This window comes from Chrysemys picta, unplaced genomic scaffold, assembly GCF_011386835.1.
Source record: "Chrysemys picta bellii isolate R12L10 unplaced genomic scaffold, ASM1138683v2 scaf171, whole genome shotgun sequence".
Classification (NCBI taxonomy): Eukaryota; Metazoa; Chordata; order Testudines; family Emydidae; genus Chrysemys; species Chrysemys picta.
In genome coordinates, this window is record NW_027052878.1 from 37,629 (window position 1) to 64,698 (window position 27,070).

The 27,070-nt window shown below is 54.6% G+C and overlaps 1 long non-coding RNA gene across 29 annotated transcripts in view; it reads right to left on the reverse strand.

The window, feature by feature from the left end:
- The window catches only part of LOC135978203 (uncharacterized), an 82,453-nt gene that overhangs the window by 37,166 nt on the left and 18,217 nt on the right, over positions 1-27,070 (reverse strand). For 4 of the 29 annotated variants that reach the window (XR_010595619.1, XR_010595620.1, XR_010595637.1 and 1 more), the window contains 3 exons: positions 23,340-23,508; positions 17,209-17,265; positions 9,825-11,924 (listed from right to left, as the gene is read on the reverse strand). The exons of 8 other annotated variants lie outside the window; for them this stretch is intronic. This is a non-coding gene — a long non-coding RNA (uncharacterized LOC135978203). Of the gene's footprint in view, positions 1-2,348; positions 3,272-8,564; positions 8,693-9,824; positions 11,925-17,208; positions 17,266-18,030; positions 18,046-23,339; positions 23,509-25,016; positions 25,035-27,070 lie in introns of those variants that run through there. 17 more of the 29 variants (XR_010595623.1, XR_010595627.1, XR_010595640.1 and 14 more) reach the window with 12 other exon arrangements.

Below are 27,070 nucleotides of genomic sequence, written 5' to 3' on the forward strand. Positions count from 1 at the left end.
CACATTGCTCAGTTGAACAAAGAGCTCAATGCCCCTCCAAAGACAGGGGGAGGTGACTTGCACCCTGATTACAGGGCAGTCACATTCACCAACCTGTTAACGGAGACCCTAAGGGCCTCTGAGACGCAAACCCTAGTTACAGGGAGGTCAAGCTGCCCATGTTATGGTCATGATTCTAATCCCCCAGATTTCAAAAGCGAGATGCAAGCTGTACCCTGATTACAGGGTGGTCGCTGGCATTAGCCAAAGAGGAGAGACCATCACCTGAATTACAGGAAGGTCAAGCTGTCAAAGTACCAAAGAGCTCGATATGTCCCATCCTAGAGAGGCTTGTGATATGGACCCTAATTACAGGGATGTCACGCTGACTAATGGGGCAGAGCACGGCGTAAAGCCAAATGAGCAAGAGGGCAGAGACCCAGACCCCAGTTACAGGGCGGTCACATTGCTCAGTTGAACAAAGAGCTCAATGCCCCTCCAAAGACAGAGGGAGGTGACTTGCACCCGGATTACAGGGCAGTCACCCTCAATAGCCAGATAACGGAGCAGAATGTCAAAACGACACAATAGCACAGACCGGGACCCAGCTTACAGGGCGGTCACGCTGCTCAAGGTATTAAGAGGCTCGAGATTCCCCTACAGTCTAATTACATGACCTGAGGCCTGATTTGAGGTTGGTTACTGTGCCCAGAGTTCCTTTCCTTTTCCTCCATCTTCTTTTCTCCTCTGTGTGTGGCATTCCTGACACTTCCTTCTTCTCCACTTTTGCTTCATGAGGTCTGAAACAGAGAGAGAGAGCACAAGGCGTGTGTAAGTGAGAACCGACAATGCCATGTCCCGCACGCAAACTCAGTGTAATCTACTGAAATACTGTTCCTTTCCGCATCTGCAGACAGTCTGGATATTTAGGTCCAAGACAGTTCTTTGTGGTCCTCAGACATTTCCACAAGCATTTCCCGCTCCTCCCAAGCTGCACTGGGTGAGAAAACTACTGGGCCCATTCCCCTCCAAGCCACAATCTCCAGATTTCCCCTTGACAATTATTTCACCAGGCAGCCTCCATACAAAATCAGGAGGAATAAAATGATGAAGGGGGGTAAGGAATTAATTGACAAGTATTCCTAAATCAATGTGACAAGGTATACTGCCTGGAATGACTTAGTCCAAAACAGCCCCAGACACTCCCTTTCGGATCTTACCACCAGTAGCATGTCAGATCTCCAAGAGTCCAAAAAGTGAGTAGAAAGCAGGAGACTTGGCTGCAGAATTCCAGGCAAGTTGGAAGCGCTGTTTGAAGGGCCGGAACTCTGGACACAGTGTCATGGGCGTGCCATAAATAGTAGCAGATGAGACCTGTACCCTGTTTACAGGGTGCTCATTCAGGGCAGTGGCTGCATTTGGCCAAATGCCAAGAGACTAGAGGGCAAAGACCAGATCCCTGATTACAGGGCGGTCGTTGGCAGCAGGCTGTGAAGACAGCACGAGGCCAAGAGACCCAGAGGGCCTCGGAGACGCACACCCTAGTTACAGGGAGGTCAAGCTGCCCACGTAACGGAAATGATTCTAATTACCCAGATTTCAAAAGCAACGTCCAACCTGTACCCTGATTACAGGGTGGTCGCTGGCATTAGCCAAAGAGGAGAGACCATAACCTGAATTACAGGAAGGTCAAGCTGTCAAAGTACCAAAGAGCTGGATATGTCCCATCCTAGAGAGGCTTGTGACATGGACCCTAATTACAGGGATGTCACGCTGACTAATGGGGCAGAGCACGGCGTAAAGCCAGAAGAGCAAGAGGGCAGAGACCCGGACCCGAGTTACAGGGCGGTCACATTGCTCAGTTGAACAAAGAGCTCAATGCCCCTCCAAAGACAGGGGGAGGTGACTTGCACCCTGATTACAGGGCAGTCACATTCACCAACCTGTTAACGGAGACCCAAAGGGCCTCGGAGACGCAAACCCTAGTTACAGGGAGGTCAAGCTGCCCATGTTATGGTCTAGATTCTAATCCCCCAGATTTCAAAAGCGAGATGCAACCTGTTCCCTGATTACAGGGTGGTCACTGGCATTAGCCAAATAGGGGAGACCATAACCTGATTTACAGGAAGGTCAAGCTGTCAAAGTACCAAAGAGCTCAATATGTCCCATCCTAGAGAGGCTTGTGACATAGACCCTAATTACAGGGTTGTCACGCTGACTAATGGGGCAGAGCACGGCGTAAAGCCAAATGAGCAAGAGGGCAGAGACCCGGACCCCAGATACAGGGCGGTCACATTGCTCAGTTTAACAAAGAGCTCAATGCCCCTCCAAAGACAGAGGGAGGTGACTGGCATTCTGATTACAGGGCAGTCACTCACACTAGCCAGATAACCCAGCAGAATGTCAGAAGGACACAATGGCACATACCGGGACCCAGCTTACAGGGCGGTCAGTCTTCGTAGGTTTCCACAGAGATCGATACCCCCCAGAAGAGAGAGAGACTCAGTCTCTCCCCTAATTACAAAATGAGGCCTTCCAGCAACCTGCTGATGTGGCATGCTGTCAAAAGAATGAAGGGCAGGTACCAAAATCCTTGATACAGAGTGGTCATGTTGTCCAGGTTCTAGCACATGCTTTACTTCCTTTGACCTAAATCACGCTCATTAAAGGCCATTCATTGCCATCAACCCACTAATAGGAATTCAACCTAAAGAAAGCAGAAGTGGAGAGAGATTCTCCTATGCACTAAAAGATGATATCTGAGCTTTTACTGTTCCCTTTTGTGTGGAGGAGGAGGATAAATATATTAATACACATTCAGCTCTTTTTCCAATTCTGAGGAGAGTAAAGAAAAAGCACTGCAGTGATTTAACTGAAAGAACTCAAAATAAATAAATAAATGCAGATGTTCACACCCATTTGTATCACATGCACTCACATACACATACATACAAAAGAAAGGGGGACTTCCCAGAACAGAAAGAGAGCTCACTGCAGTAGGTCACTTGACCCACAGTGTTAAACTTGACCAATCTTCCTCCCCTCCAAAAAAAAAGGGAAAAGGCATAAGACCTGGATCCTGCTTATTTACAGGGGGGTCATACTATTCAAGGGATTAAAAGGCTTGAGATCCCCATACAGTGTAATAAGATGACTGGAGGCCTGATTACAGGCAGTTTACTGTGCCCAGAGTCCCTTTCCTTTGCCTCCAGCTTCAGTGACTTCTCTTCTTTCTTCCCCTTGGCTTGACATTCCTCAACCTTTCTTCTTGTCCACTTGTGTTTGAAGATGCCTGAAACAGAGAGAGGGAGCACAGAAGCATGTGTTAGTCAGACACCCTTACAACAACTCCACAACTCTCAGATAAGATTTTCCCCTCCTGAGTCAGAAAAGTACCAAATCTTTCGCGCTGAGCTCCTCCTCCTGCATCACCTCAGCCATTCCGGCCCACCCCTTCAGAGACACCTCAGCCTTTCCTGCCCAGGCTCTGACACCCCCCGCAATTCAGAGTCTCCACAGCATTTCCCGCCCAGGCTCCGAACCCTCCCCCCATTAGGGTCACCTCAGTGTTTCCCGCCCAGGCTCTGACCCACCCCATTCAGAGTCACCACAGACTTTCGCGCCCAGGCTCTGACTCCCCTTCCCCAACCACTTCAGATTCACCTCAGTGTTTCCCATCCAGGCTCTCACCCCGCCCCCACCCGCATTTCAGAGTCACCTCAGTGTTTTCTTGCCCAGGCTCTGACACCTCCCACTCTTCAGAATCACCACAACATTTCCCGCCCAGGCTCCAACCTCCCCACCCCCTTAGGGTCACCTCAGCTTTTCCCACCCAAGTGCCGGACTCCTCCTCCCCAGCCACCTCAGACTTTCCTGCCCAGACTCCAGGTTCCTTCTCTGGTGTTACCCAGGCTCCGAACCCACCCCCGTTAAGAGTCACCACAGATTTTCCCATCCAGGCTCTGCAACCCCCCGCAATTCAGAGTCACCACAGCCTTTCCCACCCTGGCTCTGACCCACCCACTTCAGAGTCACCTGAGCCTTTCCCGCCCAGGCTCTGACCCAGCCCGTTCAGAGTCACCTCAGCCTTTCCAGCCCACGCTCTGACACCTCCCCCTCTTCAGAATCACCACAGCATTTCTCGCCCAGACTCCAACCTCTCCACCCTCTTAGGGTCACCTCAGCTTTTCCCACCCAGGCTCTGACCCAGCCCCTTCAGAGTCACCTCAGCCTTTCCAGCCCACGCTCTGACACCTCCCCCTCTTCAGAATCACCACAGCATTTCCCGCCCAGGCTCCCACCTCCCCACCCCCTTAGGGTCACCTCAGCGTTTCCCACCCAAGTGCTGGACTCCTCCTCCTGTGCCACCTCAGACTTTCCTGCCCAGGCTCCGACCCCCGACTCTTTCGGAGTTACCTCAGCCTTTCCCGCCAATGCTCTGACCTCACCCCCTCTTCAGAGTCACCACAGCATTTCCCTCCCAGGCTCCGACCCTCCCCCTCTTAGAGTCACCTCAGCGTTTCCGACCCAGGCTCTGACCCTCACCATTCAGAGTCACCACAGCCTTTCCTGCCCGGCTCCAACCCACCCTTTCAGAGTCACCTGAGCCTTTTCCACCCTGGCTCTGATCCCACCCACTTCAGAGTCACCTCAGCCTTTCCAGCCCATGCTCTGACACCTCTCCCTCTTCAGAATCACCACAGCATTTCCCACCCAGGCTCCCACCTCCCCACCCCATTAGGGTCACCTCAGCTTTTCCCACCCAAGTGCTGGACTCCTACTCCTCTGCCACCTCAGACTTTCCTGCCCAGGCTCCGACCCCAACTCTTTCAGAGTCACCTCAGCTTTTCCCACCCAGGCTCTGACCCAGCCCCTTCAGAGTCACCTCAGCCTTTCCCGCCAATGCTCTGACACAGCCCCTTCAGAGTCACCTCAGCCTTTCCCGCCCAGGCTCTGACCCAGCCCCTTCAGAGTCACCTCAGTGTTTTCTTGCCCAGGCTCTGACACCTCCCACTCTTCAGAATCACCACAGCATTTCCCGCCCAGGCTCCAACCTCTCCACCCTCTTAGGGTCACCTCAGCTTTTCCCACCCAGGCTCTGACCCAGCCCCTTCAGAGTCACCTCAGCCTTTCCAGCCCACGCTCTGACACCTCCCCCTCTTCAGAATCACCACAGCATTTCCCGCCCAGGCTCCCACCTCCCCTCAGCGTTTCCCGCCCAAATGCTGGACTCCTCCTCCTCTGCCACCTCAGACTTTCCTGCCCAGGCTCCGACCTCCGACTCTTTCCGAGTTACCTCAGCCTTTCCCGCCAATGCTCTGACCTCACCCCGCTTCAGAGTCACCACAGACTTTCCCGCCCAGGCTGTGACCCCCACTCCCCAACCACTTCAAATTCACCATAGTGTGCCGGTCTCCTCCTCCTCAGCCACCTCAGACTTTCCTGCCCAGACTCCAGGTTCCTCCTCTGGTGTTACCCAGGCTCTGGCCTCCTCCCTTCAGAGAAACCTCAGACTTTCCCGCCCAGGCTCCGACCCAGCCCCTTCAGAGTCACCTCAGCCTTTCCCGCCCAGGCTCTGACCCAGCCCCTTCAGAGTTACCTCAGCCTTTCCCGCCAATGCTCTGACCTCACCCCCTCTTCAGAGTCACCACAGCATTTCCCTCCCAGGCTCCGACCCTCCCCCTCTTAGAGTCACCTCAGCGTTTCCGACCCAGGCTCTGACCCTCACCATTCAGAGTCACCACAGCCTTTCCTGCCCGGCTCCAACCCACCCTTTCAGAGTCACCTGAGCCTTTTCCACCCTGGCTCTGATCCCACCCACTTCAGAGTCACCTCAGCCTTTCCAGCCCATGCTCTGACACCTCTCCCTCTTCAGAATCACCACAGCATTTCCCACCCAGGCTCCCACCTCCCCACCCCATTAGGGTCACCTCAGCTTTTCCCACCCAAGTGCTGGACTCCTACTCCTCTGCCACCTCAGACTTTCCTGCCCAGGCTCCGACCCCAACTCTTTCAGAGTCACCTCAGCTTTTCCCACCCAGGCTCTGACACAGCCCCTTCAGAGTCACCTCAGCCTTTCCCGCCCAGGCTCTGACCCAGCCCCTTCAGAGTCACCTCAGTGTTTTCTTGCCCAGGCACTGACACCTCCCACTCTTCAGAATCACCACAGCATTTCCCGCCCAGGCTCCAACCTCTCCACCCTCTTAGGGTCACCTCAGCTTTTCCCACCCAGGCTCTGACCCAGCCCCTTCAGAGTCACCTCAGCCTTTCCAGCCCACGCTCTGACACCTCCCCCTCTTCAGAATCACCACAGCATTTCCCGCCCAGGCTCCCACCTCCCCTCAGCGTTTCCCGCCCAAATGCTGGACTCCTCCTCCTCCTCTGCCACCTCAGACTTTCCTGCCCAGGCTCCGACCTCCGACTCTTTCCGAGTTACCTCAGCCTTTCCCGCCAATGCTCTGACCTCACCCCCCTTCAGAGTCACCACAGACTTTCCCGCCCAGGCTGTGACCCCCACTCCCCAACCACTTCAAATTCACCATAGTGTGCCGGTCTCCTCCTCCTCAGCCACCTCAGACTTTCCTGCCCAGACTCCAGGTTCCTCCTCTGGTGTTACCCAGGCTCTGGCCTCCTCCCTTCAGAGACACCTCAGACTTTCCCGCCCAGGCTCCGACCCAACCCCTTCAGAGTCACCTCAGCCTTTCCCGCCCAGGCTCTGACCCAGCCCCTTCAGAGTCACCTCAGCCTTTCCAGCCCACGCTCTGACACCTCCCCCTCTTCAGATTGACCACAGCATTTCCCGCCCAGGCTCCCACCTCCCCATCCCCTTAGGGTCACCTCAGCATTTCCCGCCCAAGTGCTGGACTTCTCCACCTCTGCCACCTCAGACTTTCCTGCCCAGGCTCCGACCCCAACTCTTTCAGAGTCACCTCAGCTTTTCCCACCCAGGCTCTGACCCACCCACTTCAGAGTCACCTCAGCCTTTCCAGCCCACGCTCTGACACCTCCCCCTCTTCAGAATCACCACAGCATTTCCTGCCCAGGCTCTCACCTCCCCACCCCCTTAGGGTCACCTCAGCGTTTCCCACCCAAGTGCTGGACTCCTCCTCCTGTGCCACCTCAGACTTTCCTGCCCAGGCTCCGACCCCCGACTCTTTCGGAGTTACCTCAGCCTTTACTGCCAATGCTCCGACCTTACCCCCCTTCAGAGTCACCACAGACTTTCCTGCCCAGGCTGTGACCCCCGCTCCCCAACCACTTCAGATTCACCTCAGTGTTTCCCATCCAGCTCTCACCTCCCCATCCCCAGTTCAGAGTCACCTCAGTGTTTCCCGCCCAGGCTCTGACCCACCCCCTTCAGAGTCACCACAGCCTTTATGTTTATGTTTATGTATCTTTAGCATCCTCATAGCCAAGATGGAGTCTGCTCTGCAGGCAGCTCTGACCAAGAAAAGGGCCACGCGGGAACGCAGCAGGGAAAGATCCTTCTACCCCAGGGGCATCTGTTCCAACCCCGCCAGAGTGAACACACACACACACACCGGAAGAATATAGGAAAGGGAAATATTTGTTTCCACAGGGATGAAAGGAGAAAAATAACAGGGGGAAAGATGTGGGAAGCAGTAAGACAGGATTTCATTCATTACAAGGCCCCACTAGTATCACAGTCGGAAAGAACTGGGGGGAGAACGGTAATTCTATTTTGTAGAGGAGTTTGCTATTTCAAAATCAGATTTCATTCTGATTTGGAATCATATTCAAAAATTTTGAAATTCTGTGTGAAATGGAATTGCTGATCTCCACTGAGCTCTAAAGCAGCCTTGTAGGCTGCCCCAGAGCTGGAGACCCTTGGAGCCTTACAAGACCTAGCTCCACGGTAGCACACCTGGTGGGCTGTCCTGGAGCCATGGACCCTAAGAGCCCTACCTGGCGAGGAGTCACGAGCCTGGCAGCTGGGGCTCCCGCAACTTTCAGGCTCCCAGCTTCCCATCAGCCCACCAGGCAGGCAGCTGAGGAGCTGGGAGCCTGGAAACCCAGGTTCCCCAGCAGCGTGCCACATGGTCTATCAAGGAGCCCGGCAGCTGAGCTGTCAGGAAGCCAAGCAAGTTTCTGATGGAATTTTGCCTGGCCGGCAAAGTTCCATTGGAAACATGCTTGGTTTCTGGTGGATTCTGTCAGAATTGACACAGTCCTGCAGTGTGTTTCAATTTCAACAAAAGAGCAAACTCTGGCAATTGTTTTTTTCTAACAAGCTCCGCTAATTAGCAGTGGAGAGCAACACGACACAATAGTTTTAACAATAAGGCCATTATAGACAAATCAAACAGCAGGGAAGATAATTTTTAAATAGGCAGAAGGTATGGTAATTATTCAGTGGAAATGCAACCTGCACCAATGCAGTCTTTGAGAGGTTTAACCAACTTTACACCAGGTTAACTAGCAGCAACCTATTCTATTGAATAGTCAGTCCTGACAGATCTTTTGTTTAGCTGTGGAAGCCCTTTCTTTTTCTAGGTACGCATGATGACTCTGGCTGAGGTATGCTAGAATGGTACTTTGCTGAATTAGAGCCCTCATCATCATACCATCGGGTTTCAGGTCTCTCATAGCGTGCCATTCATCCTCTAAGAAGGAAGAAGCCAGTGCACCTGCGACTCATCAGCTGCCTCTGAATTGGGTTTAAGTGAAGGGGGAAAGGGGCATGTCAGAGTACCTGTAAACAGAGAAAAGACGACTATTGAATCTATTGAAGTCATGGAGTTCCCCTAGTGTAACTGCAGCTGCTGCACACTTCTTCACGGGCTTTTTCTACAGCAGGCGAACAATCACCTAATATTGAGTATTTGCTTTCCAAGTTGCCCACTTTTGAATAATAAATCATAGGGCAAGGGTAATAAATAAAAAGCACATCCCCATGCATATTTCAATGGAACAAAAAGCACCTGGTATAGGAGAAATGAATTAACAAATGCAAAGAGAGAGAGGCTGTTTCAATTCATTATGCACAAGAGAGTTTTCTTCACAGCATTAGCAAAATTAATGCCTCCATAGTGAATTATATCTTCATGCACCCAGTAAAAATTCTGTTTAGTGCTTGTAGATCTCAAAACACTTTACAAATGAGGTCAGTACAATCATCTCCCCTCCCCCACTTTTTTTTTTAAATGGAGGGGGACACTGGCACAGGGAGGCAAAGTGACCACCAAGTGACCCAAGGACAGCCAGTGACCCAGCAGCAGAGGCAGGAATAGAAACCAGGTCGCCTGAATCCCAGGCCAGTGCTCTAAACCACTAGACCACACTACCTCACATGTATTAGCATATTGAAAATTGAGTGCACCGTAAAAGTCAATTTCTGAGAAACTTGGGATTGAATTAAATATAAAAATATTACATTAATCTACTTTTTAAAAAATGTCTGAACGGGAAAGGTGCAGAAACCACGGGACCTTGCTAGTTTTAGTCCAATCTTATCATAGCCACAATCATATATTGTGCTCAGGAAGTGAGCTCTAGGGCCTGCAGCTCTCAAGCAATCTATAAGCCTGGGAACAGTGAAGGAACCAAACAAAGGCCTATTCTTGTGCACCTTAGAAGCTTTAGGAGGGCAACCTTATGCACCTAAGTGGCAGTGCGATCTCCATTCTCAAGATCACACTGCAGTCTGCCCAAAACGTGTGATCCAAGAGAAAAATCAAACTTGCACCACTACAGGGTAGTTACTTCCAACGACCGCCTGAAAAGGGTAAAAAGATGTTAATTAAATTAAACGTAACAATACCAAAATTCTTCACAAGTTTATCAGATTCCTTTTTGTTTAGCCAAAGAAAGAACTGAGACTATACTTGAATGTATACATTTTATTAATTGAATTACATAAATAGTAACAAATACATTCATAAATAAGGAGTTACAGAAAGCAAAGCAATGTGATATGACAATCAAAGTTCAATCCATGCATTTAACATGGGGTCGTTATCACACTTTTATCAAATAGGTATAATCAGACCTAGATAATTCATTTCACACATCAGAAAGTGGCGATTTTAGCAAAATCATCTTAATACAGAACAGAATTAACTACCAGTGTAAGTCCTTTAATACAGGTCATTGTTCAACTTCGAATTGGCAGAAGTGGAAGTTTTCCACAATTATTACACTTTGAAACGCTCAATAAGGTTTAAAGGATCCCCTAAAGCTGCAGAAATGCTACCCTCTTGAAAGTCTCTGGAGATATCTTTATTCTGCCTGGTCATCTTCATCCAAGATTTTGGAATTAGGAATGACAGTAAGAACTGAGGTAGCCAGGTGGGTCCTGCATCCCTGTTGAGCTAAAAATTCAAACCTCAGTGCTTTCAAACACCTACCCGAAATTAACTTTCACACCAATCAAATTGCACCAAACAGGCAACCTCAGCTTTCCCCTCTAAAGACATCTACTAATGTACGGATACAAAAACATCTAAAATTGCCAACAATTCACACTAAACCAATACCAGAAAAACAGTCATAATCACAAAATACTGCACCTCTACCCAAATACCAAGACTTAACAGAAAAATACCTACCTAAAACATCCACATCATCATCCTTTGAATTCAATAAGCGTAAAAGACTACTAAAACACCACGACTGCCACTTCCACCAATGGACACAACTACTAAAAACACTCTCACTTCTGACACAATAGGTACAAAGTTAATATTGAATGTGTGGTACACTTTGGTTGGTGTGACCGTTTAAGTAGAGTAGGTGTTTGAAAGTTGTGAAGTGCGGAGAGTAACTGCCAGTTGCCAGAACATTTAGTTTTGTTTGCTTCCTTTTAGAAATGTGTGAGAAATACACAAGTTAGGCCTTCTTCTCCACTTCTGCTTCATGATGGCTGAATCAGAGAGAGGGAGCACAAGGCGTGTGTAAATGAGAACCGCTTTCGACAACGGTCCAAAACCGCCGCGGACACTCACTTTCGGATCGTACCACCAATAGCATGTCAGGTCTCCAAGAGTCCAAGAAGTGAGCAGAAAGCAGGAGACTTGGCTGCAGAATTCCAGGCATGTTGGAAGCGCTGTTGGATGGGCCGGAACTCTGGACACAGTCTCATGGGGGCGCCAGAAATAGTAGTAGATGAGACCTGTACCCTGTTTACAGGGTGCTCATTCAGGGCAGTGGCTGCATTTGGCCAAGTGCCAAAAGACTAGAGGGCACAGACCCGATCCCTGATTACAGGGCGGTCGTTCGCAACAGGTTGTGAAGACAGCACGAGGCCAAGAGACCCAGAGGGCCTCGGAGACGCACACCCTAGTTACAGGGAGGTCAAGCTGCCCACATAACGGAAAAGATTCTAATTACCCAGATTTCAAAAGCGAGATGCAACCTGTACCCTGATTACAGCGTGGTCGCTGGCATTAGCCAAAGAGGAGAGACCATAACCTGAATTACAGGAAGGTCAAGCTGTCAAAGTACCAAAGAGCTCAATATGTCCTATCCTAGAGAGGCTTGTGACATAGACCCTAATTACAGGGTTGTCACGCTGACTAATGGGGCAGAGCACGGCGTAAAGCCAAATGAGCAAGAGGGCAGAGACCCAGACACCAGATACACGGCGGTCACATTGCTCAGTTTAACAAAGAGCTCAATGCCCCTCCAAAGACAGGGGGAGGTGACTTGCACCCTGATGACAGGGCAGTCACCGTCAATAGCCAGATAACGGAGCAGAATGTCAAAACGACACAATAGCACAAACCGGGACCCAGCTTACAGGGCGGTCACGCTGCTCAAGGTATTAAGAGGCTCGAGATTCCCCTACAGCCTAATTACATGGCCTGAGGCCTGATTTGAGGTTGGTTACTGTGCCCAGAGTTCCTTTCCTTGTCCTCCATCTTCTTTTCTCCTCCGTGTATGGCATTCCTGACACTTCCTTCTTCTCCACTTGTGCTTCATGATGTCTGAAACAGAGAGATAGAGCACAAGGCGTGTGTAAGTGAGAACCGACAATGCCACGTCCCGCACGCAAACTCAGTGTAAGCTACTGATACACGGTTCTTTTCCGCATCTGCAGACAGTCTGGATATTTAGGTCCAATACAGTTCTCTGTGGTTTCTTCGGGCAGAATTAGATCCTCACTAGCTGAGCACCATCTTTCGGAAACCGGCCATCGGCGGGCGCCCCCCTCTGGCCTGGCGGGGCGCCCGCCGATGGCCGCCAGGCCAGAGGGGGGGCGCCCGCCGATGACCTTCACCCTGGTGGGGAATACACATCTCCAACACCCACAGAAAGTAACCGGAGAATGGGAAACATTGCAGCCATGGCTATCTGGGGGGTCTGGTAAGTCGGCCAGAGTGGTGGAGGTACAGAACGTCACAGCATGAAAACGTTATGTTTCTTCGGGCAGAATTAGACCCTCACTAGCTGAGCACCATCTTTCGGAAACCGGCCATCGGCGGGCGCCCCCCTCTGGCCTGGCGGCCATCGGCGGGCGCCCCCCTGGTGGGGAATACACATCTCCAACACCCACAGAAAGTAACCGGAGAATGGGAAACATTGCAGCCATGGCTATCTGGGGGGTCTGGTAAGTCGGCCAGAGTGGTGGAGGTACAGAACGTCACAGCATGAAAACGTTATGTTTCTTCGGGCAGAATTAGACCCTCACTAGCTGAGCACCATCTTTCGGAAACCGGCCATCGGCGGGCGCCCCCCTCTGGCCTGGCGGCCATCGGCGGGCGCCCCCCTCTGGCCTGGCGGCCATCGGCGGGCGCCCCCCTCTGGCCTGGCGGCCATCGGCGGGCGCCCCCCTCTGGCCTGGCGGCCATCGGCGGGCGCCCCCCTCTGGCCTGGCGGCCATCGGCGGGCGCCCCCCTCTGGCCTGGCGGCCATCGGCGGGCGCCCCCCTCTGGCCTGGCGGCCATCGGCGGGCGCCCCCCTCTGGCCTGGCGGCCATCGGCGGGCGCCCCCCTCTGGCCTGGCGGCCATCGGCGGGCGCCCCCCTCTGGCCTGGCGGCCATCGGCGGGCGCCCCCCTCTGGCCTGGCGGCCATCGGCGGGCGCCCCCCTCTGGCCTGGCGGCCATCGGCGGGCGCCCCCCTCTGGCCTGGCGGCCATCGGCGGGCGCCCCCCTCTGGCCTGGCGGCCATCGGCGGGCGCCCCCCTCTGGCCTGGCGGCCATCGGCGGGCGCCCCCCTCTGGCCTGGCGGCCATCGGCGGGCGCCCCCCTCTGGCCTGGCGGCCATCGGCGGGCGCCCCCCTCTGGCCTGGCGGCCATCGGCGGGCGCCCCCCTCTGGCCTGGCGGCCATCGGCGGGCGCCCCCCTCTGGCCTGGCGGCCATCGGCGGGCGCCCCCCTCTGGCCTGGCGGCCATCGGCGGGCGCCCCCCTCTGGCCTGGCGGCCATCGGCGGGCGCCCCCCTCTGGCCTGGCGGCCATCGGCGGGCGCCCCCCTCTGGCCTGGCGGCCATCGGCGGGCGCCCCCCTCTGGCCTGGCGGCCATCGGCGGGCGCCCCCCTCTGGCCTGGCGGCCATCGGCGGGCGCCCCCCTCTGGCCTGGCGGCCATCGGCGGGCGCCCCCCTCTGGCCTGGCGGCCATCGGCGGGCGCCCCCCTCTGGCCTGGCGGCCATCGGCGGGCGCCCCCCTCTGGCCTGGCGGCCATCGGCGGGCGCCCCCCTCTGGCCTGGCGGCCATCGGCGGGCGCCCCCCTCTGGCCTGGCGGCCATCGGCGGGCGCCCCCCTCTGGCCTGGCGGCCATCGGCGGGCGCCCCCCTCTGGCCTGGCGGCCATCGGCGGGCGCCCCCCTCTGGCCTGGCGGCCATCGGCGGGCGCCCCCCTCTGGCCTGGCGGCCATCGGCGGGCGCCCCCCTCTGGCCTGGCGGCCATCGGCGGGCGCCCCCCTCTGGCCTGGCGGCCATCGGCGGGCGCCCCCCTCTGGCCTGGCGGCCATCGGCGGGCGCCCCCCTCTGGCCTGGCGGCCATCGGCGGGCGCCCCCCTCTGGCCTGGCGGCCATCGGCGGGCGCCCCCCTCTGGCCTGGCGGCCATCGGCGGGCGCCCCCCTCTGGCCTGGCGGCCATCGGCGGGCGCCCCCCTCTGGCCTGGCGGCCATCGGCGGGCGCCCCCCTCTGGCCTGGCGGCCATCGGCGGGCGCCCCCCTCTGGCCTGGCGGCCATCGGCGGGCGCCCCCCTCTGGCCTGGCGGCCATCGGCGGGCGCCCCCCTCTGGCCTGGCGGCCATCGGCGGGCGCCCCCCTCTGGCCTGGCGGCCATCGGCGGGCGCCCCCCTCTGGCCTGGCGGCCATCGGCGGGCGCCCCCCTCTGGCCTGGCGGCCATCGGCGGGCGCCCCCCTCTGGCCTGGCGGCCATCGGCGGGCGCCCCCCTCTGGCCTGGCGGCCATCGGCGGGCGCCCCCCTCTGGCCTGGCGGCCATCGGCGGGCGCCCCCCTCTGGCCTGGCGGCCATCGGCGGGCGCCCCCCTCTGGCCTGGCGGCCATCGGCGGGCGCCCCCCTCTGGCCTGGCGGCCATCGGCGGGCGCCCCCCTCTGGCCTGGCGGCCATCGGCGGGCGCCCCCCTCTGGCCTGGCGGCCATCGGCGGGCGCCCCCCTCTGGCCTGGCGGCCATCGGCGGGCGCCCCCCTCTGGCCTGGCGGCCATCGGCGGGCGCCCCCCTCTGGCCTGGCGGCCATCGGCGGGCGCCCCCCTCTGGCCTGGCGGCCATCGGCGGGCGCCCCCCTCTGGCCTGGCGGCCATCGGCGGGCGCCCCCCTCTGGCCTGGCGGCCATCGGCGGGCGCCCCCCTCTGGCCTGGCGGCCATCGGCGGGCGCCCCCCTCTGGCCTGGCGGCCATCGGCGGGCGCCCCCCTCTGGCCTGGCGGCCATCGGCGGGCGCCCCCCTCTGGCCTGGCGGCCATCGGCGGGCGCCCCCCTCTGGCCTGGCGGCCATCGGCGGGCGCCCCCCTCTGGCCTGGCGGCCATCGGCGGGCGCCCCCCTCTGGCCTGGCGGCCATCGGCGGGCGCCCCCCTCTGGCCTGGCGGCCATCGGCGGGCGCCCCCCTCTGGCCTGGCGGCCATCGGCGGGCGCCCCCCTCTGGCCTGGCGGCCATCGGCGGGCGCCCCCCTCTGGCCTGGCGGCCATCGGCGGGCGCCCCCCTCTGGCCTGGCGGCCATCGGCGGGCGCCCCCCTCTGGCCTGGCGGCCATCGGCGGGCGCCCCCCTCTGGCCTGGCGGCCATCGGCGGGCGCCCCCCTCTGGCCTGGCGGCCATCGGCGGGCGCCCCCCTCTGGCCTGGCGGCCATCGGCGGGCGCCCCCCTCTGGCCTGGCGGCCATCGGCGGGCGCCCCCCTCTGGCCTGGCGGCCATCGGCGGGCGCCCCCCTCTGGCCTGGCGGCCATCGGCGGGCGCCCCCCTCTGGCCTGGCGGCCATCGGCGGGCGCCCCCCTCTGGCCTGGCGGCCATCGGCGGGCGCCCCCCTCTGGCCTGGCGGCCATCGGCGGGCGCCCCCCTCTGGCCTGGCGGCCATCGGCGGGCGCCCCCCTCTGGCCTGGCGGCCATCGGCGGGCGCCCCCCTCTGGCCTGGCGGCCATCGGCGGGCGCCCCCCTCTGGCCTGGCGGCCATCGGCGGGCGCCCCCCTCTGGCCTGGCGGCCATCGGCGGGCGCCCCCCTCTGGCCTGGCGGCCATCGGCGGGCGCCCCCCTCTGGCCTGGCGGCCATCGGCGGGCGCCCCCCTCTGGCCTGGCGGCCATCGGCGGGCGCCCCCCTCTGGCCTGGCGGCCATCGGCGGGCGCCCCCCTCTGGCCTGGCGGCCATCGGCGGGCGCCCCCCTCTGGCCTGGCGGAAAGCCGACCAGAAGCGATATGGCTGCAGCTTTTTAAGGCCCAGTCGCCCTGGCCAGGCGTTCCTTTTCTATGGCTGGAGAGTTCTGCTTCTGGCACAGCAGCTTTCTGCTCACATACCCGATGGGATGTCTCTCCCCCTTTCCGTCAATCTGCATTGGCGCCACACCCAGCCCTCTTCTGAAGCGTCAGTGAACACCAGAAAGAGCTTGTCAAAGTCCTGCTTTACCAGCACCGAGCCCTTGACCAGAGCCTCTTTCAGAGCACAGAGACCCCTCTGCCACTGCGTGGTCCAGACCACCTTATCTGGATTTCCCTTCTTACATACCTTAGTGATTCGGGTGGCTATGAAGCTAAAGTGGGGAACGAATCTCCGGTAGTAGCCCGCCATCCCAATGAAAGCCTGGACTTGCTTTTTCATCTGGGGAACGGGCCCATCTCTGATCACCTCCACCTGAGCCGGCTCTGGCTTTAGGCAGCCGCCCCCCATTTTGTGGCCCAGGTCTGACATCTCTCACAACTCCCGCCCCCGCCCACCTTTGCACTTCCCAGCTTTTATAGTCAGACCTGTGTTCTGGAGCCAGTTCAGCCCTTGTTTAACCTGGGCCACATGGTCCTCCCAGGTCTGGCTAAAAATGCAGATATCATCACTATATGCCAAGGCAAAATTCTCCCTCTGAATGAGTAACTGGTCCACCAGACGCTGGAAGGTGGCAGGTGCCCCATTTAGGCCCAAAAGGTAGGACCAGGAACTCTTATAACCCCAGAAGGGTGATAAAAGCAGATTTCTGCCCAGCATCCAGATCCAAAAGGTACTTGCCTGTAGCCCTTGGTGAGATCCATAGTAGTGAGATAACGACCCCCACCTCCCCGTCCCGTCTAGAAGATCATCAGGCCTAGGCATGGGGTAGGCATCGAACTTGGTGATGGCATTAAGCCTCCGGTAATCCGCACAAAACCAGATTGACCCGTCCTTCTTGGGGACCAACACTATGGGAGAGGCCCAAGGGCTGGAAGACAGCTGGACCACCCCTATAGCCAGCATGTCCTTGACCTCTCTCTCCAGGTTGGGCTTTTTTCCCAGTGACCTGGAACGGGGAGCATCTTACCGCGGGGTGGGCTCCTGTCGCCACCTGGTGGACAGCCAGGTTACTGAGCCCAGGCTCGTTGGAGAGCAGCGCCTCTCGGATCTCAGCCTACTGGGCAGGGGTTAGCTGATCTGAGAGGGGAATTGATTCCGGCGAAGGGCCGGCCCAGTCTCAGGGAATAGATCCACGAGTGGGTCATCTTCCTGCTCCTCCCGCTGGCCACAGATGGCCAGTACCAAATTCTCCCTGTCAAAGTATGGCTTCAATCACGTTGACATGGTACACCCAGTGGCTGTGAGCCCAGTTAGACAGTTTCACTACATAGTTTACCTCATTCAGCTGTTTGATGACCTTGAAGGACCCATCCCAGGCAGGCTGTAGTTTGTTCTGTGGATATGACGAAGTGGGGTTTTATTTATCTTGTTATGTTGCGTGCGAGTCTTACTGTCCTGTACTAATATTGTGTGTACCTTAGTTTCCCAGTGTAATGCACCAATACTTAGCTGGTGGGAATTGGGAGTGTGATTTTGCGGAGGCCTTCAGGGCAGGTGAGACTGCCCTGCTATTTGCATCTATGTAACCTGAGACCCAGGAGGGGGGTGCGGCCAGGTGACACCTTTGGCCTGCGAAGTGAGACCAAGAAGGAGGAGGGGCATCAAGGGGAGTGTCCCAGGTCAGGTGGCTGGAGGCTGGCAGTCTGCCTCGGGAGACTGGAAAAGGGGAATCCAGGGCGTCTGGCCCAGGATTCCCAAGATGGACTTGGCTGAAAGGCACACATGTTTGTAATAGTTACGTCTGTTCTACGCCGTGTTCCTGTCAACGAATAAACCTTCTGTTGTACGCTGGCTAAGAGTCACCTCTGACTGCAGAGTTGGGGTGCAGGGCCCTCTGGCTTCCTCAGCAGCCTCGCCTGGGCAGACTTGCTGCGGGAAGCGCCTGGTGAGGAAGGGGCTGCTGAATGCTCCAAGGTAAGACCCAGGAAGGTCGAAGCTCTGTAAGCTTCTTGCCCTGGAGACAGTATGCTCAAAGAGAGGAGGCATGCTAGACCAGAGTCCTGCCTGGCTTCGTAGGGAGCAGTTCCAGAGCATCGCCCGGTGACTCCGGGACAGCTGGTGCAGAGGTGGGATCAAACTGCACCCCGTGGACAGAGCATCCTGCAGTAAGTGACTGGGGAGCAATAAAACAAAGGGGGATTAGCGAGAGATGGGCATGCTGGAGGCTCTGAGAGGTGCAATTCCAGGAGGCGGAGGAGCCTCCGGCTTAACCCCCAAGAAAGAGTGGACCCCTGAGAGTGGCTGTCACACTGAAGGGGTTCCTCCCAGGGATTGTGGGGAGCTGAGAGAGTACAGGCCTGTGAGTCCATGACCCCTTGGGAACAGCATGGAGATGGCCTATACCCATGTCCTTAAGAAGGACATTGTAGAGCTGTGCAGAGAGAGAGAGAGGGCCGCGCCTTGGAAAATTCACCAAGACACAGCTGATTGCCCAGTTGGAAGAGAATGATCACTCTAAGGAGCCAGTTCCTGAGAGAGAGGCTGGGAGCAGCCAGGCAGCCCATCTCTCCGACCAGCAGGGGATCTTCCCGACCGAGTTCCCCGTTGGTGGAGCTGAGACAGTTGGAGTTGGAAAAGGGACAGAAACTGAAAGAGCTGGAGGACCATGAGAAGGAATGGGAGGACCGTCAGAGACAGAGGCAGCATGAACTGGCGATGGCAGAGCTGAGAAGCAGAGAGACCCCTACCGTGGTGAGTGCGGACGGGCCCAGGCTAGCTAAGCCCATAGGGAACTCAGATATAAGAGTGCTGCCACAGTTTAAGGAAGGGGATGATAGAGGTGCCTTCTTCACTGCCCTTGAGAAGGTCTGCAATGTGCACCAGGTTGACCCTGCAGACATCTTTGGCATCTCACCCCCTTACTGGGTCCCAAACCCACAGAGATGTTCAGCCAGATGGATGAGGTGGAAGCAAGGGACTATGAACTGTTCAAACAAGTCCTGCTGCGCAAGTTTGAGCTGACCCCCCGAGGCGTACAGGAAAAGGTTCCTGAGTGTGCAGAAGACCCAGGGGGTGACCTATCTGGAACTGGTCACGCTGATTGGGAAATACACCCGCAAGTGGGTGAATGGGGCGGGGCCCAGACCAAGGAGGACGTGATTGAATTATGGAGCTGGAGCAACTGTATGAACTCTGCCCCCCTGACCTGAGGATGTAGTTTGCAGACAAGAGGCCGAAGGACCTGTGCCACGCAGGGCTGCTGGCGGATGAGTTTGTAGTTAGCAGGTCGGGCACTGGAAGGGAATCCCAGGGGGACAGGCCCACGTCAGTGCAGAAGGTGGGGAGGGGGGGGGGTCACCCAGGGGCTTCCCTGAAGGAAGTCTTGGAGAAATCCCTCCTGAGAGGCACAGCCAATACCAGAGCTGACCCACCAGCCCCTGGAGACCAACGGGACCTGAGGTGTAATTACTGTGGGCAGGGGGGCCACAGATGGGCCCGGAGCCAAAAGCTCAGGGACAGAATGAGCAAACCGAGCCCTCAAAGGGGCTGGATCCCCAGGCAGGTGGGACTGGCAGTTTAGCAATGGCCCAAGAGGGAGAAGTCTTCCAGGCCAGCTCCTCGGGGAGGCTTGATGCTCAGTGTACAGGGTGGGTGTGGGGCGGCCCCTGAGGAGCGAGTGCCTCATTCCCCTGGAGGTGGATAGGAAGCAGGTCACTGGGACTTGAGGTGACACTGGCCCGGCCCGAGGTGGTGGCCCCAAACCGGCTGGTGTCCAACACCTACCTAACCCTGACGGGTGTCTGCGAGCCCCCATTTAAGGTACCCATGACCAGGGTACATCTGAAATAGGGGGCCAAGGAGGGCCCCAAAGATGTGGGGGTGCATTATCAGTTGCCTACCGAGGTGCTGATGGGGGGGGGGTGACCTGGCAGATTGGCCGGGCAGCTCCCAGAGTGCCCTAGTCATCACCTGTAGCCAGAGCCAGCGAAGGGCATTCTGCCCTGACATGGGGGGCGGTGGCCTGCCGGGGGTGCAGGTTCCTACCCCAGCGGGAAAAGAGTCATTGGGGACAGGACTTGGCGGGGCTGCGGCCTGGGACCCAGCCACTGAGAGGGAGCAGGTCCTCATCCCTTCCCCAGCCGCTGAATTCCAGGCCGAGCTGCGGAAAGATCCCTCTTTAGAGAAACTAAGGGAACTTGCTGGCCACAGCCCGGCAAAACCCCTGGGGGTAGGCTGCCTGGAAAGATTCCTGTGGGAGAAGGGATTCCTGTCTTGGGAATGGGCTCCCCAAGGGGAAGTGGAACTGGGGGAGGGGGGGGGGGGAAGGGAGGAGATCAGGAGACAGCCAGTGGTCCCCCAGAAGTACTACCGCAGGCTACTGTACCTGGCCCATGCTGTCCCTCTCTCGGGATACCAGGAAATCCAGCGCACCAGGCAGAAGCTGCTACAGAACTTACACTGGCCTGGGATCTTTGATGCCATCCAGCAGTACTGCAGGTCCTGCAATCCCTGCCAGAGGGTGGGGAAGGCCCAGGACAAGGAGAAAGCAGCTTTGAGGCCCCCGCTCATCATAGAGGAGCCTTTCCAGAAGGTGGCCGTGGACATAGTGGGACCCCTCAGCAAGGCAATTCGGACAGGGGAAAAAAATACATTCTGGGGGTGGTAGATTTCGCTACTCCCTATCTTGAGGAGGTGGCCTTGTCTGTTTTCAGCAGAGTGGGGGGTTCCCCAAGGAGCTCCTTACAGACCAGGGCTCCAATTTCACGTCAACTCTGCTCCGGTGCTTGTGGGAGAAGTGTGGGGTCCGACGCACCTGGGCCTCAGCGTATCACCTTCAGTCCAACGGGCTGGTGAAGAGGTTCAATGGGACCCTAAAGATGCTGCTGAAAACCTTCATGAACCAGCACTCACAGGACTGGGACAAGTTGTGATGTTATTGATATAATCTGGGACCATATAGGTCATTGTTGCAACCAAGGTCCTGTAGTGACACCAAAGCTGGTATAAAGGAGGTCAAATAAGGTCTCTAAGACAAGGTTCTGGTTTGCTGGTTATGTTTATGCTATCTGGATGCATAGATCATTGTTGTATTTAAAGTTAGAAGTATTGGCTCTATACTGTCTGTATTTCATAATTATGCTGTGCTTCTGGGTGACACCCCAGACAGGTTAGTGTCAGCTCTGCCTAGCCTGCTTGATGGCCCCTTAAGGACCACCGGCTATACAACTGACCCATTGAGAGAAGGCAAATATGCCTTGCAACTCAGCAATGTAGGGAGGGACTTGCCCATGTGACTCCAGACTCCATTTTGCTGTAATTTTCCATAGTAAGGACAAAGAGGTGTTCTTACACCTGGAAAAGACTATAAAAGGCTGATGCCTCATCTCCATCTCGTCTTCAATCCTGCTTCTTACCTCTGGAGGGACTTTGTGTAGAGCTGCCGTTTGTAGCAAAGGACTGATGACCCATCCCAGCTGGGGATGTACTCCAGAGACTTGATTTGAACCTGCAGCTTAGTCTATCACGGCTACAAGCCTGAACCAAGAACTTTGCCATTACTGTATGTCATTGATTCCATTTAACCAATTCCCTCTCTCATCTATATCTTTTTTCCTTTTATGAATAAACCTTTAGATTTTAGATTCTGGCAACAGCGTGATTTGTGGGTACGATCTCATTTGTATATTGACATGAGTCTGGGGCTTGGTCCTTTGGGATCCAGAGAACCTTTTTTTCTTTTACTGGGGTATTGGTTTTCATAACGAGTGGCACTGTTGGTGATACTGGGAAACTGGAGTGTTTAAAGGGAACTGCTTGTGTGACTTGTGGTTAGCCAGTGGGGTGAGACCAAAGTCCTCTTTGTGGGGCAGGTTTGGTTTGCCTTAGAGGCGGAAAAACCCCAGCCTTGGGCTGTAACTGCCCTGTTTTAAGCAATTTGTCCTAAATTGGCACTCTCAGTTGGGTCCTGCCAGAACCAGCATCGTTACAGTGGCGTAGTCGTGCTAGGATCCACAGAACCAGGTCAATTAAGCTCTGGGTCAGAACCCCACGCGATCCAAATTTGAATTTTGGGATTGAGAGTTTGGTTGGTTAAAGAGCAGTTGCAACGGGTAAGCAAAGAGCATATGAGGGCCTTGGCAAAGAAGCCCTGGAAGATTTGTGTTCAGAAAAGGGGATAAGCTTTAGAAAGAAAGCTACAAATCAAGAACTGAGAGAGCTGTTAATGGCCAGTGATCCGGGGGCAAGAGCGCAGCCCTTACCGGCGGCTACAGAAGATGCAGAAAAAATGAGAGTACAGAAGGTAACAAATAAACTGTAACTTGAGCATGAAAGGAATCTAGCAGATCTTTGATTGCTGGAAAAAACCAAAAAACAGCTGAATTAGAAAGAGAAGCTGATAAGAGAGAAGAAAGAGCTCGTAAGGGGCGTCTGGAGCTGCTGGCTGCGGAGGAGAAAGCTCCACAGATGGAACAGGAGACGGCCAAACTTCAGCTCCAAGTAATGGAAGAGTGGAGCACCTGGTGCTCCACTTCCCCACCGCCACAAGCAAAACTGGGAAAGGACGTGTCCCATTGACAATGATACTGAGGATAGAGAGGAGTTTTTGTCTACCTTTGAATGCCTCTGCAATCTGTACCAGATCCCTGATGATCAGCGAATGCCTGTCCTGCTGGCCAGACTGACTGGAAAAGCCAGGGAGGTATTTAATGGACTGGGGGAACAAGAAGCCTTGGATTATGAGCGGTTTAAAGATTCTGTGTTAAGGCCGTTCAAGGTTACTCCTGAATCTTACAGAGTTAAGTTTAGAAAGTTTAAAGTGTCTAATGATTGCACTTCTGTAGAATGTGCTCATAAGCCCATGGGCTTTGTTAAAAAGTGGGTTGTGGGAAGCAAAGGCGCATGGGAGTTTTGAAAAACTGCTGGATTTAATAATTTTGGAACAACAGTTCTTGGACATTGTGCCTGACCACGTGAGAGCAGCTGTGTGTGATAGGAACCCTGAGTCAGTCCTACGGGCTGCAGAGATTGCGGGTGCCCATACCCAAAACAGGGCTCGAGGAGGGTATAAACCCCCAGGGAAAACTAATCACCATTCTGCCCAGTTCAAGGGGGTGGGGGGAGGGGAGGAAAAGGATTTAAAAGTAAACCTGGCGCTGACTAGTCTAAAGGAGCTCATGGGGGCCCAGAGGATAGGAACTCTCACCACAAGAATAAACAGGTTAAATGCCATCACTGTGGTGTGCTTGGCCACATGAGACCAGATTGCCCGACCCTGAAGGGCAGCCCAAAACCAGCAACCCCAAATGCCACGGTAAATGCTAATCCTGTTATAAACTCACAGGCAAGCCACACACAGCCCACCGTTGGTGCCCTGTGTGCAAATGCTGTTTCTGTGGTCTCTGAAGAATTTGACCTTAAAACTCATATTAAAGCTAAATATGGGGAAAATAATGCAGAGTTTATTACCAGTGCAGAAGTGAATGGAGTAAGGTGTATGGCATGGAAGGACACCGCAGCCGATATTACTTTGGTTAAAGCAAGTCTTGTCAGGGAGGAAGATTATTGGCCAGATGAAAGTGTAACTGTTGTAGCCTCAGCTGAGTATTTTGTCAGGGCGTCTTTGGCTCAAATCCACCTGAAATGGAAGGGATTTGAGGGCACCATGGTTGCGGGAGTAAAAAACACAATCCCTAAGGATCTTATGATTGGAAATGATATTAGAGCTATGTTCAGTCAAGTTAGCACAAACCAGGCACAGGAGAGGTTGTGTCTAAAGTTGTGTCTTTGGAAGGTTTTTCCAAAGGTTTGTCTTTGGAAAGTAGTAGTTTGGCTGTGAACGAAGTTTCTGAATGTCTGCCTGCCTGCCTAATGTTTCAGAAGTGAATCTGGAATTAGATCAAGCACAGAAAGATCTCATTGGTCAGGAAAATGTTTCTCAGGAGCAGCTTAAAGTGGATGGACAGATGGAAGCCCCAGCTGAGGGAGGAAAGGGTAGATTTTTAAGGGGTAATGAATTGGTGGCTAGTACAGCTTATACAAGTGAACCTGAAAAGGGTAACTCTCATTTGCAGACAGTAGCTCAGGGTAGTGAATAGAGCAGCAGTTTATCTGTTGGGAGTGGAAACGTGTCTGGTAAAGAAAGTTTGGATGAGCCTAGACAGCCTTGTGAGCTGATGGCTTTATCTAGTCAGCAGTTTGGGAAGGCAAGGATAGCGGAAAATGAGGGCCCCTACACCTTACTTGTTTCCTGTGGGGAGAATTGTGACAGTGAAGGAAATGTGCCTGTGTCCGTCAGGGGTATTTTAACTTGCCTACGGAGGAATCTACCTCGGTCTCCAAGCAATTGTCTGTGAACAGCCCTGCGTGCCGGGACAAGGGAAATGAGATCCCAAGCTGCGTGTTTGGAAAAGGAGAATGCGGCTCCGGCTCTTCTTTGTGAAGCAGACAGAAGGTGCCTTTCAGCCTGTGATGGTTGAGGATAGTGCAGTGGTCTCAGAGTTGGTTCTGGATTCAACTAAAGCCCAGGAAGGGAATGGTCCTAAGTTTGTGTCTGCTAGGGAGAATGGCACTGTAACTAGGTTGCATCCAGTTAGCGTCTTAGCAAAATCCCAGAGACCGGACAATTCTGGTGCTTGTATTTTACCTGTTGCTAATGGGTGGTTGGAAAAGGATGTAGCAATTCTGTCTGATCAGGGTGATATCCTAGCCAGGACACCAGGAGAGCAGAAAGGTGATTTGATCATGTTACCTACTGATGGTGTGGAAACTTGTGGCAAGAAGGAAAAACTTCCTGAACTTGTGTGTGGCTAGCTTGTTGGAAAGACACTAGTGTTGGGACAGGAATGTCTCCATGCTAATTCCTTAAATGAGCAGTCTGTGCTTCAGGGTGTGACAGATTTGGTTACTGGTGTTTCAGAGCAGAACAGTTTTATGGCTGAATGCTTGAGGCCGGCCACAGGGGAGAGCAAGCAAACTCTCACCCTCAGCCTCTTGGGATTTGTGTGGTCTCTCTTTAGGACAGAAGTCCAGTCTTAAAATTGGTAGCAGCTAAGAATTTAAAAGCTAGTGTTTGCGTTGATGCAAATTACCTGACTGACTGGGAGAAGACAGACTTGCTAATAGCTGTTAGCACAGACAGCGCACCCAATCAGCCAGGGAATTCTGTTAAGCAAGAGAAATCAGGATTTAAACCTTCAGGACATGGAGGAAAGAGAGTACTTACTTTTGCAAAGGGAAGCCCCACGTTAACCCTAAAATGCCCAAACCCCAATGGTATGGAGCCAAAGGTGTGGCATAACAAACAGGATTGTAAATGGACACTTGCAATGAATTTGTTCTTATTGCTAACGGTAATTTTTGTAACTGATGTGTTGCTATTACCAAGAACTGTAAAAATGTGCAATGTGCCTAATCTGGCGGGGGCGAGAAAAAACAAACAAAACACACCACCTTGAACATGTTAAAAGAATTACATGAGAACATACTTTATGTTAAGGGCCTTGTTAAACTGATAATTCACAGTTGATGCCTGTGAACAGTATTGGAATTTTCAACGGGGGAAAAGACATTCCAAACCTAATGTGCTGTATGAAAAGGGAAACTGAGGCATACTACCACACTGCTGTCACGGCTAAATGCCAGGATTCCTATACTATAGACAACATTAATCTCTACATAGACTTGATGTTAACTGGGTTCCAAACATTGGCCAGAGCTTGTATGGATAAAGTAGCTATGTTCTTTAGCATTTGGCAAAAGAAAATGAAACATACAGAAACCATGCTGCAAGAGCAGATCCAATCCATTATTGTTCTAACCAAGTTTTACCTTGAGTTTGTAAAGAGATTAAATCAGGTTATTGAACGGGACTTGGATAAACCATTTCTGTTTTACACGAATACGGCTTCTAACCCAATACTAGCTGTAGTGAGACGGAACCCAAGGATGGGGGGCTCTTGGGATGTAGTCAGTGATGTTGGTGTCATCCCTTCCTGCATCAGTTTTGCATTGGGGGTGTGACATTATTGATATAATCTGGGACCATACAGATCATTGTTGCAACCACGGTCCTGTAGTGGCACCAAAGCCGGTAGAAAGGAGGTCAAATAAGGGCTCTAAGACAAGGTTTTGGTTATGATTATGCTAGCTGGATGCATATATCATTGTTGTATTTAAAGTATTGGCTCTATACTGTCTGTATTTCAAAATCATGCTGTGCTTCTAGGTGACACCCCAGACAAGTCAGTGTCAGCTCTGCCTAGCCTGCTTGACGGCCCATTAAGGACCATCGGCTATACAACTGACCCATTGAGAGAATGCAAATACGCCTTGTAACTCAGCAAAGTAGGCAGGGACTTGCCCATGTGACTCCAGCCTCCATTTTGCTGTAGTTTTCCATAGTAAGGACAAAGAGGTGTTCTTACACCTGGAAAAGACTATAAAAGGCTGATGCCTCATCTCCATCTTGTCTTCAATCCTGCTTCTTACCTCTGGAGGGACTTTGTGTAGAGCTGCCATTTGTAGCAAAGGACTGATGACCCATCCCAGCTGGGGATGTACTCCAGAGACTTGATTTGAACCTGCAGTTTAGTCTATCACTGCTGAAAGCCTGAACCAATAACCTTGCCCTTACTCCAGTATCAGAGGGGTAGCCGTGGTTGTTGCTTTTTACAGAGTCAGACCGAGGCTCCTGGGGCACCTTTAAGACTAACAGAAGGATTGGGAGCATAAGCTCTCGTGGGTAAGAACCTCACTTCTTCAGATGCAAGATGACTTGCATCTGAAGAAGTGAGGTTCTTACCCACGAAAGCTTACGCTCCCAATCCTTCTGTTAGTCTTAAAGGTGCCCCAGGAGCCTCTGTTGCCATTACTGTATGTCATGGATCCCATTTAACCAATTCTCTCTCATCTATATCTTTTTTCCTTTTATGAAGAAACCTTTAGATTCTAAAGGATTGGCAACAGTGTGATTTGTGGGTAAGATCTGATTTGTATATTGACCTGGGGCTTGGTCCTGTGGGATCAAGAGAACCTTTTTTCTTTTGCTGAGGTATTGGTTTTCATAACCATTTGCCCCCATACCAAGTGGCACGGTTGGTGATACTGGGAAACTGGAGTGTCTAAGGGAACCGCTTGTGTGACTTGTGGTTAAGCCCGTGGGGTAGGACCAAAGTCTTCTTTGTCTGGCCAGTTTGGTT